This window comes from Thermobia domestica, chromosome 17, assembly GCF_964235325.1.
Source record: "Thermobia domestica chromosome 17, izTheDome1.hap1.1, whole genome shotgun sequence".
In the NCBI taxonomy this organism is placed as follows: Eukaryota; Metazoa; Arthropoda; class Insecta; order Zygentoma; family Lepismatidae; genus Thermobia; species Thermobia domestica.
This window is the reverse complement of record NC_137470.1, coordinates 50,380,205-50,393,765: the sequence shown is the minus strand read 5'-3', so window position 1 is coordinate 50,393,765 and position 13,561 is coordinate 50,380,205. Positions and strand designations below refer to the sequence as shown.

General features: G+C 36.7%; 1 long non-coding RNA gene across 1 annotated transcript in view; it reads right to left on the bottom strand.

The window, feature by feature from the left end:
• LOC145674281 (uncharacterized) overlaps positions 1–12,658 on the bottom strand; it is an 85,652-nt gene extending 72,994 nt beyond the window's left edge. The window contains exon 1 of the long non-coding RNA XR_014128882.1: positions 12,585–12,658. This is a non-coding gene — a long non-coding RNA (uncharacterized LOC145674281). The remainder of the gene's footprint in view (positions 1–12,584) is intronic.
• Positions 12,659–13,561: the final 903 nt, after the last annotated feature.

Genomic DNA, 13,561 nt, shown 5'->3' with positions numbered 1-13,561 from the left:
AAGATCAATAAGATTATGTAGCCACTGACCATCAAGAAATCCTTAGAGTGTGAGAGGAATACATAAAAGATTTCTATGACCCAACCGCCCAAAAACATTGCGAAGTAGACGAAGGGGTTGGTGATGAAGAAAAAGGACTCAGTATGTTGAAAAGTGAAGTACTACAAGCCACTAAATACATGCGAAGGGGGAAAGATGCTGGAGACGACGACATACGAGCAGATTTACTCAAGGGATTAGGAGACAAAGGAATGCAAGTACTGACTTCACTTATTAACAAGATCTACCTGAGTGGAGAATGGCCAAAAAATTTTCTTGATATTACGATGATTGCATTGCCCAAGAAAAAGTAAGCAAAAAGTTGGAGCATCGAGCACAGAACCATTAGCCTTATTTCACACACTGGAAAAATAATTGCGCGCATACTGAACGGACGGTTGAAAAGCAAGATAGAAAAGATGTTGGAGGAAGATCAATTTAGATTCCGGAAAGGGAAAGGCATGTGAGATGCCATTGGTTTGATGAGAATTATCTCAAAACGAATTCTCGGTGTAGAGGAAGAGTTGTGTTTGTGCTGCATAGAATAGCAAAAAAAAAAAAAAAAAGCCTTCGAAAAGCTTAATTGGACTTCTTCAACTTCTGCTAACAAACGTCTGCAAATACGTAAAGAAAATGAGGTCAACTTGAGAGACCGATGACTCATTTGCGACTTTTATATAGGTCAACGAGTCAAGCTGCGCTTGAATAAAGGAGAAATCGATAGTGTGGATATAGGAAGAGCTGTTAAGACAAGTATATAATATTTCGCCCCAATTATTCAATATTTACACTGAATGTTAAATGAATGAAGCATTAATGGGAATTGGAGATTTCCAGATTGGAGGTCAGATTATTAAGAACATCAGGTATGCAAATGATATGGTAATTATATCTGGAACCGAAGAAACACTACAGGAGATGGTTGACAATATAGTTGACAACGGAAAATTATATGGAATGGGAATCAGCATCGAAAGATCGAAAGTAAAGAGAATGTCCCGTGGAAATGCGCCATTACGGGTCACACTACAACAAAGAGAACTTAAGAGATCATCATTTCAAATATCTGGGAAGTATTCTGACGAACGACGCGTACTACATCAAAGAGACCAGGACAAGAATTGCCATAATCAAAGAAGTATGCAACGAGAAAAGGTCACTCTTAACTAGCAGCATTAATATTGGACTTAAGAGGAAATTGCTCGAGAGTTACGTGTAGAGAATAGGACTTTATGGTTGACACTTGGACATTGCAGAAGTTAGAGAAGAATTATTTAGAGAGCTTCGAGATGTGATGTTGGAGGAAGATGGTGAAGATTAAATAGACAGAGATCGTAAGAAATGAAAAAGTTTCAAAACGAATAGGAGAGAAGAGAGTCCTCAGGTCGATTCCCCGCTTAGTTAAGTAAATAAAATGTTATCATTTGCAATATTGATACTTTCGATGTACAGGGTGTCCGAGAAGTCCTTCCCTGATTACAGAAATTGATAACTCAGGCTAGAAATAAGATAGAAATATGAAACTGGTGTTGAATTGTTTACAAACTATAAAAGTTTTGGTCACATCAGTACACTTCCACATGAGCACCCTTGGTAGCACGTAGCACATCTAGGCGATATTCAATTTCCATCCACACATTAGCCAACATCACTGGAGGGATCGATGCAACGACTGTGGTTATTCGTTGCTGCAGGGTTGCAAGATCTGGTACACGTGTTCAGTAGACCTCATCCTTGACATAACCCCATAAAAATAAGTCTAATGGGGTTATGTCAGGAGAGCGTGGAGGCCAAGCTGTTGGTCCATCACGACCAATCCATCGCCCAGGAAATGTCCTATCGAGATAGGCACGGACGTCCAAACCCCAATGAGGTGGTGCACCGTCTTGCTGAAAAACGACATCGGGGCGATACTGAAGCAGCTGAGGAACGGCATACAGCTGCAAAATATCCAGGTACACTGCAGATGTGATGGTTTCCTCAGCGAAGAAGAATGGCCCGATAATTCGATCGTGCAATAACATGCACCAAACATTCACCTTTGGACTGCCTCTGGTGAACTCCCTGACCTCCCTGGGGGGTTCTGAACCCCAAATGCGTACATTATGACGATTCACTACTCCACTGACAAAGAATGTCACTTCGTCGGAAAAGGCAATTCGTCTGAGATAACCATTATCTTCCTCAATACGTGATAGCATTTCGACCGCAAAGTCATATCGACGTGTACCGTCGTCGGGCAACAAGGCCTGAACGAGTTGCACTTTGTAAGCACGAAACAATAAACGTTTGTGTAAAATGTCATGGATAGAGCTTTTTGGCATCTGTAATTCACGTGAGGCCCTGCGCACCGATTTCTTAGGACTTCTCAGAAAAGACTGCCGCACAGCCTCCACCGTGTATGCTGAGGTTCTTGGTCGACCAGACCTCGGAAGGTCAGCAACCGACCCTGTGTTCTTGAACTTCTCATACCAGGCTTTAATGCTCTTGACATCAGGTGGAGTCCTCCCAAATGTTGTCTGGAACTGTCTCTGCACCGTGGTTGGTGATCGTGTCTCATGGTACCACAGGACACACTGTGCCTTCTCCTGGTTGGTTGGCATGGCTTCTTGGGCTTCTTACTTACGTACTACAAACCTAAAACAAAAAATTGAGACTTGGTAAAACAGAACAAACCTAACACAGACAAAAACTTTTATAGTTTGTAAACAATTCAACACCAGTTTCATATTTATATCTTATTTCCAGCCTGAGTTATCAATTTCTGTGATCAGGGAAGGACTTCTCGGACACCCTGTATAATGACATGAAAATATTAAATTTCTGTTAGCCATAGGGTTGAGACGACGTTCTTGATTCCACGCGCTATAGAAACAGAAATACCAACAAATGACTCAGATGTATTAATCTTGATTTGCACTGTCTGAGAATGTAACGTGTTTAACAAACAATTGATGAATACTTAAGGCACTTCCTTAGTAACGGTCAAAAGTATGACTGGTCAAAAGTAAACATTATTGTTTCCTAGCAATTGTGCAATTGTTAATAGTGGAACACTTCTTCTTCTTTTAGTGATAATAATAATAATAATAATAATAATAATAATAATAATAATAATAATAAAGTTGACCATTTCCAGTTAGTTTCTTATATCCATTCAACCAAAATTTATAAATGGGGATACTTCTTTACTATATTCGTATGTATATTTCCTTTACAAATATCAATAAAATGCATAAATAGAATATCGTCTAGGAGTTGCCATCTTCTTCTTCTCATCTTTTTCCTTCCAGAGACTAATCATTCCAAATTATCACTTATAAGGCAATTCATCCTTGGACAGTGTCGTAAGCAATATCATTTCCTTTTTGCTATCAACTTCAATATTCTTCCTTCTTCATTTATTCATCTCGAAATTTCCCTATTTTTTATTTTCCCTTTCCAACCGATTTTTCTATCTCTCTCCATATCTACGTCTCTAACCTTACTATATGTATATTTTATTTTATTAATGATGATAATTGCGTTTACAATCGCAAAAGGACAAGTTTGGTGAGGAGTATGTTCCCCTGTTATTGTCACACTGGCCCGATGAAGCTATTGCAAAACGGTACTGCCTGGCTCGTAATTGTACAATATTCACAACTTAAGGCAAGTGACTTTTATTGTTCCTTTGTTAAAACATGACCACACCAGTCAAGTAACGTTTTGATTCTATAAGAATGGTTTAATAATATTTATGCCTCACTTAATTTTATTGAGTTCTTCAGTCCCCTGTATATCTCTGCAAGAGAGTATGAGTGAAATTTGAGAATCTGAATGAAATAGATACGGGATATTTTTTTTCTGGCAGCCGTTCTTTTCGAAAATAGAACAGATGTATATTACTGACTGAATATCGAATGATCAATTTATATTCTTAGTGTTGTCCCATACTATTGATTCACACTCTACGCCACAATGGACATCTGTTTATGTTTACTTGTGTAAATTTCTTCCCATTTTTATTAGCACATTACTAAATATTTTAGAACTTCATATCAGATGATTATTTACGAAAGGGATATGGAAATTCTTCACAAAGCTGGTAATACAACTCTTTGTTTTGAGTAAGTAATGTATATATTTTTATATTCGAGATAGTAATGAAACTGAAGTTACCTTCATTTCAGTGAGTGTACTTTATGTAATTCTAGCATAATATCCGTTCTTCGTACGGGGAGAATACGTTTCGTTTTGGACACAAAGGACACCAAAACTGTCACCAATCAACTTAGGGACCCCAAAAACTATGAATTCGAAGCTAATGTCAGCCACTTTCAATCATTTTTAAATGTCAACGTCCTCCATTAGGAGTACTAACGTTGGCTGAATTTGGATTTAAACGGCATCTGAATTGTCACTGTTTATCTCAGCAAATCAGACAACTAACGAGGAAACGGTCTTAAGAGTAAACAACCGATTTGGCTGGGGTCCGGATATGTGTTAAGGGAGACCAAAGTAGGAGATACGTATTTTGGCGTTTAGGCCCATACGCAGAAATTTCCGAAATACTGGGCCCCAAAGTGGCCCTACATGCTATAACTAGTAAGCGAATGACGTTACTTGTACACAACAGATTTCGCTGGGTTCCGGATACGTGTTACAGGAGACCAAAGTAAGAGACACCTATTTTGGCGTTTGGAAACATACGCAGAAATTTCCGAAATACGAGGCCCCAAAGTGGCCCTACATGCTATAACTAGGAAGCGAATGACGTTACTTGTTCACAACCGATTTGGCTGGGTTCCGGATATGTGTTACGGAAGACCAAAGTAGGAGACACGCATTTTGGCGTTTGGGCCCATACGCAGAAATTTCCGAAATACGGGCCCCAAAATAACCTTGCATGCTATAACTAGGAAGCGAATGACGTTACTTGTTCACAACCGATTTGGCTGGGTTCCGGATATGTGTTACGGAAGACCAAAGTAGGAGACCCGTATTTTGCCGTTTGGGCCCATACGCAGAAATTTCCGAAATACGGGCCCCAAAATAACCTTGCATGCTATAACTAGGAAGCGAATAACGTTACTTGTACACAACCAATTTCGCTGGGTTCCGGATACGTGTTATGGGAGACCAAAGTAGGAGACACGTATTTTGGCGTTTGGCCCATACGCAGAAATTTCCGAAATATGGGGCCCCAAAATGACACTACATGCTATAGCTAGGAAGCAAACGACGTTACTTGTACACAACCGATTTGGCTGGGTTCCGTATATATGTTACGGGGGACCAAAGTAGGAAGACAAATATTTTGGCGTTTGGGTCCATACGCAGAAATTTCCGAAATACGGGGCTCCAAAGTGACCCTACATGCCATAACTAGAAAGCGTATAACGTTACTGGTACAAAATATTGGCTTGGATTGGAATATGTTGCAATATATCAAAAAGTATGAGACTTGTGTTTGTTGTTAGGTCCCACAAAAAGGAATGTCAAATATACAGGGTCCCATATTGCTAGATTTTCAATAAGGCCATGAAGTTAGCGTATGTGGTACCCATGTAATTCTGAACAGATGTTCAGCTGCCACGAGCCGTCGAGGGGGGATCTGCTGACCACGAGGGTGTCAACAGGGCGAAAGAACGTTTGCGTTTTTCGCTTGTATTTCTATGGCTAAGATGTGTGGAAAACGGGCGGAACACTTTTGTGCAAGAGAGTGAACATCAATATTTAATCGGTACGGCGTGTGTTGTCAGAGAAAGAGCGGGCACAGTGGCGGAAGTAAAGTTTGCTGGCCTGTCAGGTTTGGTCGGAAGAAACACTACATCTCCTCGACTTTGCCTTACAAGTAACGTCATTCGCTTCCTAGTTATAGCTTGTAGGACCACTTTGGACCCCGTATTTCGGAAATTTCTGCGTATGGGCCCAAACGCCAAAATACGTGTCTTCTACGTTGGTCTCCCGTAACACATATCCGGAACCCAGCGAATTTTTTTTTTTTTTACATGTAACGTCGTTCTCTTCCTAGTTATAGCATGTAGGGCCACTTTGGGGCCCCGTATTTCGGAAATTTCTGCATATGGGCCCAAACTTCAAAATACGTATCTCCTACTTTGGTCTCCCGTAACATATCCGGAACCCAGCGAAATTGGTTGTGTACAAGTAACGTCATTCGCTTCCTAGCTATAGCATCTAGGAATACTTTGGGGCCCCTATTTCGGAAATTTCTGCGTATGGGCCCAAACGCCAAAATACGTGTCTCCTACTTTGGTCTCCCGTAACACATATCTGGACCCCAGCCAAATCGTTTTTTTACACTTGATACCGTTTCCTCGTAAGTATTCAATACTCATATCGGTCATTTTCGATCATTCTTATATATCTCACCTTTCCCTTCCAGCTGCAGCATCAAAATAAAATGATACAAAACATACCATGCCCGAACATCATCGTTGTTGAAAATTTGGTCGCAACCGGTTGAGTGTTTCCAAAATAATTATGTTGCAAACGGAGTTGCTTTCATTTTTATTCATGTTTTATGTATGTAAGCCCCTCTCACCCTTCCACAAATCGTAAGGCTGATTTTGGATATGAACTAGATCAGAAGTGTCACTGCTCATCTCAGCAACACCACAAATTATGGATTCCAAATTAATATCGATCGTTTCTTGTGATTGTTTATATATCTTCTCTCATCCCACTTTCTTTCTAAGTTACGGCATCAAATGAAAGCATAAGAAACATCTAGACCGGAACCTCATAAAATTAGTTTGGCGTATAAATTTCTAATTACATGATTCTTTGTGTTTATTATAATTTCGCAATCGTCTTAATGATAATTCCACAGATTGTAAGCCGAGAAGTCTTACAAGTATTTGTTTTGGAACTAAAAGCAAAAGGATAAAGACCAAAAAAATGCAATATAGCATTTCAGAAATATGTTAACATAAAAACCTTATATTTGCAATTTACATGTGTAAGGAATATTACATTTTAATTATTTCATCATATTTTCATGGTTAAAAAAATAAATAAAAATCATCAGAGACCAAGTTTCCAACCCTCGATCTTCAATTTTCTGTTCGAAGACTCAGTGAATTACTAAGCTTAGCTACCGTCGGCACAAGTACTTTTTACAGCTAATACCTCTATAAGGAGGGAAGGAAAATGCAATTACTCTACATATGTACGAGAATTGAGATGAATCTAGGCTTCATTTTTGGGCTTAGTCTCTGAAAGGGTTTCCATGTTTTTCTGAACACAATGAGAAAAAAACTATAGGTGGCGTACTTAAAAAGATAGGTTACATGCGTAATTTCTGTAGTTTTTGGACTTAACGTACAGCAGACTTATAACTGAAAATGCATGTTTTATGATACTTTCTGTATAAGTGTTCCATCTACACGTACTTTCCGTAAGAAACAATGTAGGTGGTCAGGATCTCACATACAAATGGACGTATATAACATATAGCTGACGAAGGTAATATAAATACATGCATGTGATATACGGAAAACTGTTAGATGTCAGACATCCTGCAACGGCATGATGTAACTCCTAAAATACCTTCTGATCGAGAATTAAAACAATCTATAAACTTAAATCCTCAATTTCTTGGCTAAAGTAACAGAGTAAGATACTGATTTTTTTTTGTCAATTTTCTCGGTCACTAGCATCAGAGAAAAAGGTTACAAGAGAAAAGTATGATTTAACTGACTACTGCTCGGTTATTAATTTCCAAAAGTTGTCCTAACCGAGACTTAGCTACTTTAACCTTCATCCGGAAAGTGAAATATGTCTATATTTATTTCTTTTTTATTTTTTCATTCAAACATTTCTTCGTTATTTCTTTCTCTTTGGCCTTGATTTGATGAAGGCAATTATCAAGTTAGGAGACTTCACTGGGAGAGGAAAAATAGTCGGTGTGTTATAGGCTATGGTCTAGGGATCCCAAGGTCTCCAGTGCAAATCCACTCTACTGCAAACTAATACTTTTAAATTTAATTTGTCCTTACACGGTCAATAATAAATGTTGTTTGCTCAAAGTTTTCCATATAGAGGTGAGATGCAAAAATGATACACATATTAACCAAGACAAAGGGAGAGTGGAGATAAATCCTATTGAAATACTATCAGAAACGACCTTCCGTATTCATATTTGAATATGTTTTCAAGTCATTTGTGTTTATTCTTCTTTACTAAATTACAATTATCGGTTACTTAGAATATAGCAAGTGATAGTGAATGATATTACGGCAAATCCGGACCTTAATCTTCGAAATACCAGGTTGAGTGTATAGCAAGACTAGAGATGCGTAATTCATTACGAACTACTTGAGCACAATCAAACACTCGATGTAGAGCTAAAATAAATTAAAAACAGAGACCGAATAATAAAAAATGGCATATTTCTACAATACCACAAAGCCAGGCCTCACATGAATAATATGACCAGAGCCTAATTCGAAAACTTGAATGTAAAATGTTATCTCTCCTTCAATTTATGCTGATAGGCATCGTTAGATTTTCGTAATTTTCAATCACTTTCGAACGCTTTACGCCGTATGTCCTTCAACAGTGACATGGAATTCAAGAGTTCGTTTAACGGATTATTTGAGTCAAGAGAGGAAGATTTCTAGCGTCAAGGCCTGGGGAAACGTATTTAACGGCAGGAGATAGAAGAATATGATATTGATTAAACTGTTGTTGTTTGTTTGTTCAAAATAAATAAAAACATTTTAAAACACACACTTTCCTTAAATACTAAATAGTATTAAAAAGGAAAATAAAAACACAAATTAATAAAGGAAATCATACTAAAAAGGATAAAGTAATTGTTTGAAGATTTTTTTTTACTTTTTAATGAGTTTATGTTTATACCTGACCGTAAAGAAAAGCATGGGGAGGACTCTGATGTGCCAACTATTTATAAGATACGAGCTGTAAGCATCCACCGTTGAATGAGAAACTTAGAGTCTGAATAAAGACAGAGGAAGAACAATATCCACAAAGTAATTAACTAAAAATCATTCCACTGCTCGGGTATTTATACCATCCCTTTATGTACGCCTGCATATAAAATATCTACCGTAGATTGCATACATCGAAGACACACTCAGAAGCAACCTGAAACGTGGGTACCTTCTGACCTGCACAATCCCTCCTCGAGCACAAAATCAGAAAAGCGGTTTCGTGCATGATTGCATCTGGAATATATATATATATATATATATATATATATATATATATATATATATATATATATATATATATATCTGCGCACAAAATTTGTTGGCTCATATCGACTCCTTTCTACACGTATACGTTATTTTATTTATAAGTACTGAAGTATGTGAGAGCGCTTTGAATACTTTTGTTTTTAATATTTCATAAACATAATTTATGTTTTAAAAATTAAAATTAATGATATGACATTATCGAATGAAACCAGTTGCACAACTGAAGTAAGAATTAAAAAAAAAAAAAAACACTCGGGTACTTGATGCAAACTGTACAAACTTTTTAGTTTTGTTTTCAGAAAATACGTAGAGGAACAAACAATTTATACAAAACCTACTCGTCTCTCTCTAGCATTTAGAAACCTGTGTTAGCTCCTAAATATATTGAAATTATTCTTAATGACCAAATATTCCGATTATCTTAAGGATTCAATTTACGAATGATAATGTACCAATCCCACAGTTCAAGTATTCACTCAACTCTTACTTAATTATAATACAAGACTTATTTTTTGTTTAATTTCCCAGGCTTTCGCTCCGAGGCGAAAAGGACGGTGGTGATCACAATAAAAAAATGGAAGAATCAAAAAAGTGGGAGGATAGGGTGGATCTTCGAGAACGTCTACGTACAGAGTGATATTAGTTTGTCCACTACAAAACCTACTTTGTAAGAGCTGAGATCGAACCAGAGATCCTATTGTCTTCTTTAGCGCTTAACCACCGTGTCCCTTACGGAACTTTTCAATAAATGTTTTAACCCATGTACTAGGTACATAATATCATTGTTCAAGAATACAGTGTTCACCCTGTATGCGAGGTGTCTCTAGTTCAACGCTAGAACATGCGAGTTTTGTAGTTTTCTCAAGTTTCTCTAGTTTCCTCCCCAAGTTTATTTTAGCCACTAGTTTTAACAATTATTCACTCTTATAAATTATCCGTCTCAAGGGGGTAAGGGTTAGACGTAAGCCTGAAAGATTTTATTTCATGTTTATTTAGTTTGTTGATAGGGTAAGAAATGGTAAAATGTAATATCTGATCGACATCACAACTATTAGAAAAAAACGGAAACTATAGATGTGTACTTTGCTTCACTTTTAGTTCTACGAGAAACATGCAACACAGCGGAGAGGCATTTTATTATACTGTAGTCTATAGAGAGATTATCAAACTTTAGTCATTTAATACATATACATAGTAAGATGAGAATTATGCACTTATTTTATGAGTTAAATTTATGTCTGGAATGGGCTCACAAGTTGTGAATATAATACGATTTCAACAATTTATTTTATAGTATAGTCCTATGGAGGTCCAATGATAATGATCTGGTTTCATTTTGAGTTTAATGGAAAGATGCATTGTGCAGTAATACTTATAACAAATCTACAAGAAAAGCAGTCATTCTGCTTTTCTAGTAGATGTAAAGAAAACAGGAAGTGTTTGGTTTTTACCTTAGTACAAGGCTGCATATCTCCAGTAAGGTTATGGCTGAAGTACATCCAAATTTAAATTTTACATAACTTTTGCTGAAGTAATAATTTTTAAATATATATTGCAAGAGCAACTTACATTAGAACCACTGGCAATATACAGTATATCTGATTAAACTTTAGGAATAACCTGGATATACCTTACATTTGGCTGGCGTTTATATACCTGAATGCACCGTCTTAAAAACTCAGAACTGGATTAACCTATCTGGAGGCCCGGGGCTAGAAAAAATATGTGACCTCTGCTGACTTCACTTAATACATTTCTGTCAAAGTACAGAAGAAAAGTTACGGGTATATGTTTAAAATTTTGGTCATATTTTATGATGTTGATTGTATCTTTATGATTGTTTTTAGATAGTCAGTTGAGGTTTTTATCAGATTGGATGCCCCTATCCACCTAGAGGCCCATGACTGTGACCCCCTAAGCCCCTCACTTAATCCGGCCCCGCCAAAACTCGATGCAAATTAAATCCAAACCTCCGATTAAAATAGTAAGTACATATTAACAATGTGCTTTACTCTGTACCTTTTAGGAAGCAAGATGATTCTGCCACTAGTGGTCCACGGTTGGATTCCAGGGTATGTAAGTGTGATGTCAATGAGTTTTCTTAGCGTTTTATGGATACCTTTCAAATTTCAATTCCACCAATGATATCATAAATATTTTTCCTTATGAATCATTCGTTCCCTTTAACCTACACGGCATAACCGTTAGATGTGAGGTTTATTGGTTTTAAACGAACAAAAACTATTACCAAATAAACGAGATCTTGTATATCCATTAACTTGCACAACATAATGGTAATTTATACATTTTTTCGCTAATTTCTTGTGAATAAGGTAACCGTAACCTTAGAATCCCTCTGATTTAAAAATTGCATTTTTGTGTACACCTAACTATTGTATAGAAGGTAAATTTGGGTGTGTTAGCAATGGTAGCTTCTTTCTGACTCGACACGTTCAGCCTTAGTTAATAAAATTGAACAATTGTTATTTTCCTTACTTCTAAATACAAAAGGGGGACAGGAGTAAGGGTTTATGTTATATAAGTACTAATACATTTTGCGTTTCTGCTAGAAAACTACAAAATAAAAAATATTAAAAAGAGAAAAGCAAGGGCACCCACCTACTTTATTGTGAAACCAGTTATTGAAACTTTTCTTCTTTCATATTTTAAAATACTATTCTACAGTTAAATTTCATTCATAAAAGACGCAATATGAATTCACCTGATGGATTTGTAAATCAACGCCAATCCTTATGCATCTGACATATTTCCCTTTCCGGGCAGGCTTAGGTACATCAAAAAATGACGACTTGTACGACATAAACATGACCGTTATTTGATATTATAAGGGATAAATAGAGAAGGAATAGGTTTGATTTTTAACTCTCATTCTAAAATAGTCATTACATAATTTGTTACACATTTTCGGACAACAAGGGAACATTGTCATGCAATTTGCACCATTTGGTATGATTTCACACACACACACACACACACACACACACATATATATATATATATATATATATATATATATATATATATATATATATATATATATATATATATATATCGTTGAGTCTTAGGTCTATCATTGTTTAAATTAACCAATTTTTAAGATTTGCTGCTTTGTTACTTCATGAATTATGTGGATAAGATATATCGCTGGAACTGGCCAAACGTTGTTACCAGTTAAATTTAAAAGCTTCATCAATACCTTCTGATTAAGGACACCTTATGCAAAATTCATTGAATGCAGTACGAAATGTATAAATGTTACTAATATATATACTGCAAATTGAATACAAATATACTTACGATTCAGGGCTCAAATCACAGAGAATCGCTACTTTGTAACTGACAAGAGTGTGGGCTGCACTTCACGATTCACGACTGATATTTTGCCAAGTACCAGGAGAGATATGTCGCAACTATCAACAGGAAATGCCTATCACTTCCAGACATGACTAAGTGTCAATATAACGCCTTACTCTTAACACTACATCGGTTCGTTCCGCAGTTTCCTTCTAAATTCTGGATATTGAAATCAATAAATATATCGATTGACCTGCAAAATTATTGAATCTTATCAGGAGCAAAGAATAAAATGCTCTAGCACTAGACTAATATTGGCTTTAACACAAGAAAATAATTCTAGTTGATACCACTGTCATTTTGTTTGCTGCAACTCTTGTATTGAAACGTTGCGTTGATATTTTGTTATTGTTTTTGATGTCTTTCAAAGTGGTTCCTTTAAGAAGTTCTAGGAAACTTCTGTGATTTGAAGAGGTGACCACGGTTATTATTTTCCATCGTCACTCTGAGTCTCAAACAATTACATTGTGAAGGGCTAATCAATAATCTTTATTAGTTCCTAGAAGGTATTTGAAAACAATTTTAATGGTTTAAAATGAATAGCATTGTAATATAAATACTACACTAGCGGATCTCATAACAAACATGAAACGGATATGCAAATATATGGTTTCGTTCTTACAGAGGGCAAACGTGCGAGGTAGAACCACTTAAAGTATGTTAACAACGCTATTTAAAAACAAATTAAATATTCTATATTATTAGTTATTTTCTTTGATTTGTCATTATATTTATCTGGAGTATCGTGGGGGTAGAGCGTTTATCTCCGGTGCTTGGGGTCCCTGGTTCGATCCCAGCTCGCGCCGTGTGGACTTTGTGGTGGGCAAACACCGTGCTCGTGGGTTTTCTCGGGGTTCTCCCGTTTCCTCCCACTTTCTTCATTCCACCATTTCACTCATCTCTCATCATCACCGTCTCAT